This window comes from Amphimedon queenslandica, unplaced genomic scaffold (genome assembly GCF_000090795.2).
Source record: "Amphimedon queenslandica unplaced genomic scaffold, v1.1 AMPQUscaffold_11263, whole genome shotgun sequence".
Classification (NCBI taxonomy): domain Eukaryota; kingdom Metazoa; phylum Porifera; class Demospongiae; order Haplosclerida; family Niphatidae; genus Amphimedon; species Amphimedon queenslandica.
In genome coordinates, this window is record NW_003548494.1 from 5,633 (window position 1) to 8,914 (window position 3,282).

The window sequence follows — 3,282 nt, forward strand, 5'->3', positions numbered from 1 at the left end:
TTTGTTGCATTTCCTGATGCATATACATGTACTTATGCAGTGTAGAGAGATTGAGCAAATTTCGATCAAGTTTGGATTTTTTATGATTTTTTAAATTTGCTCAAAAATTGGTTAAAAGTCCCTGTACTATAATAGTACAGGGATTTTTGTAAAATTTGACAAAAATTGGCAAGTAAAAATTCCTTAATTTTATTACATTTCCTGATGTATATACATGTACTTATGCAGTGTAGAAAGTTTGAGCTGATTCCGATAGAATATGGATTTTCTATGATTTTTTAAAGTTGCTCAAAAATCGGACAAAAGTCCCTGTACTATAGTACAGGGATTTTTGTAAAATTTCACAAAAATTGGCAAGTAGAAAATTCCTCAATTTTGTCACATTTCCTGATGCATATACATGTACTTATGCAGTGTAGAAGTATGAGCTGATTCCTGTGAGATTAATTCCAATAAAAGGTCTACAGTAGATTTATTCTTGCTACAATCTTGACTCTGGCTGGGCCTTAGTATGGTATTGGTTTCGTATTTGGTACACCAATTCTCACTGAAACTTTGAAGAAAGAATACTGGGATCTTTATTCTATAATACTGGTCACACCCACCAACATTCTCAGCTAGCATGTTCTGAATGTTGGTGGGTGTGGCCACTATTGTCTGCTGCGCATGCGCAGATCCCTCTGTATAAAGGAATCGGCCAACCTGAAAGCTGCTCTAGCTGAGGAAGTCTGAGTTAATTAATTGGTGGGTGTGGCAAGTATTATCTGCTGCGCATGCGCAGATCCCCCTGTATAAAGGAATGGGCCAACCTGAAAGCTGCTCTAGCTGAGGTCTGAGTTAATTAATTGGTGGGTGTGGCAAGTATTATCTGCTGCGCATGCGCAGATCCCCCTGTATAAAGGAATGGGCCAACCTGAAACCTGCTCGAGCTGAGGAGGTCTGAGTTAATTGGTAGGTGTGGTTAATGATTATGGCCCATTCTGCATAGTAGTGAAGATGTCTGATGCAAGGAGATTTATTCTTGTTAACTAATTGAGTCTTGCTGGGATTTTAAATATTAAAGGACCTTCTTTCTTGATATCTTTGGGCGACGGGCCGTCTTTCACTATCATTGGGGACTTGTACACAATCCTGGCCTGTCCTAGGCTTACCTCATCCATTACAATTGTAAGTACACTATAGATCAATACTGTATATAATGTGGTGTATGTATAACTCATAAGCATGAGTTTTACTGTATTACTGAACGAGTAGAATTAGGTAAAGTACGGTTTAAAATACAGCACAATACTGTTTTAACTGCTGTATATTAGTGTTTTTACTGTTCTATTTATAGTGAGATGGACTTTGATGTACACTAATGAGTGACAGATCATCTTCTACCAAAATAGGACAGCTTATATTCATTATATCTTTTTAATTGGACAACATTACTGTATATACTGAGATATTTAGCTGTTGTTTAATTACTGTGTGGTGTGCAAACTGTTTTACCTGTATTTTAATGTAGTATCAAGTTTATTATAACAATAACAATGACTATTTAGCTATGTATTAGGTGCGATGATGGCAGAAGTGTCGTTATTACTCAAAATAATGAATTATTAATGAATGATTTCAGGATATTTTGCAATACTTCTTTACCTGTGCAGAAGGTTGAGTGGTGTCTACTGCACATGCGCAGATCTTCTGTGTAAAGGAATGGGCCAACTTACTGTAAGTAACATACCATCTTTAGAAAAATGGCCAAAAAATTCCTCAATTTTATTACTTTTTCTGATGCATAATATAAATGTATTTATGTTGTGTAGAGAGATTGAGCTGATTCCAATCAAGTTTGGATTTTTTATGATTTTTTAAAGTTGCTCCAAAGTCGGACAAAAGTCCCTATACAATAGTACAAGGATTTTTCAAAAATTTCACAAAAATTGGCAAGTAGAAAATTCCTCAATTTTGTTACATTACCTGATGCATATACATGTACTTATGCAGTGTAAAGAGATTGAGCTGATTCTGATCAAGTTTGGATTTTCTATGATTTTTTTAATTTGCTCAAAAATTGGACAAAAGTCCCTGTACTATAGTACAGGGATTTTTGTAAAACTTCACAAAAATTGGCAAGTAGAAAATTCCTCAATTTTGTTACATTTCCTGATGCATATACATGTACTTATGCAGTGTAGAGAGATTGAGTTGTTTTCGATCAAGTTTGGATTTTCTATGACTTTTTAAATTTGCTCAAAAATCAGACAAAAGTCCCTGTTATAGTACAGGGATTTTTGTAAAATTTCACAAAAATTCACAATTACAAAATTCCTCAATTTTATTACATTTCCTGATGCATATACATGTACCTATGCAGTGTAAAGAGATTGAGCTGATTCTGATCAAGTTTGGATTTTTTATGATTTTTTAATGTTGCACAAAAATCGGACAAAAGTCCCTGTATTATAGTACAGGGATTTTTATAAAATTTTACAAAAATTGACAAGTAGAAAATTCATCAATTTTATTACATTTCCTGATGCATATACATGTACTTATGCAGTGTTGAGAGATTGAGCAGATTCCAATCAAGTTTGGATTTTTAATGATTTTTTAAATTTGCTCAGAAATTGGTTAAAAGTCCCTGTACTATAGTACAGGGATTTTTGTAAATTTGACAAAAATTGGCAAATAGAAAATTCCTTAATTTTATTACATATTCTGATGCATATACATGTACTTATGCAGTGTAGAGAGATTGAGCTGATTCCAATGGAATTTGGATTTTCTATGATTTTTTAAAGTTGCTCAAAAATCGGACAAAAGTCCCTGTACTATAGTACAGGGATTTTTCAAAAATTTCACAAAAATTGGCAAGTAGAAAATTCCTCAATTTTGTTACATTTCCTGATGCATATACGTGTACTTATGCAGTGTAGAGAGATTGAGCTGATTCCGATCAAGTTTGAATTTTTTAATGATTTTTTAAAGTTGCCCAAAATTTGGACAAAAGTCCCTGTACAGATATTTTTGTAAAATTTCACAAAAATTGGCAAGTAGAAAATTCCTCAATTTTGTTGCATTTCCTGATGCATATACATGTACTTATGCAGTGTAGAGAGATTGAGCAAATTTCGATCAAGTTTGGATTTTTTATGATTTTTTAAATTTGCTCAAAAATTGGTTAAAAGTCCCTGTACTATAATAGTACAGGGATTTTTGTAAAATTTGACAAAAATTGGCAAGTAAAAATTCCTTAATTTTATTACATTTCCTGATGTATATACATGTACTTAT

General features: G+C 33.0%; 1 long non-coding RNA gene across 1 annotated transcript; it reads left to right on the plus strand.

Moving 5' to 3' along the window:
- Positions 1–1,021: 1,021 nt before the first annotated feature.
- Positions 1,022–1,485, plus strand: LOC109589487 (uncharacterized). Its single transcript, XR_002188723.1, has 2 exons — positions 1,022–1,167; positions 1,337–1,485. It is a non-coding gene; the product is annotated as an uncharacterized LOC109589487 (long non-coding RNA).
- Positions 1,486–3,282: the final 1,797 nt, after the last annotated feature.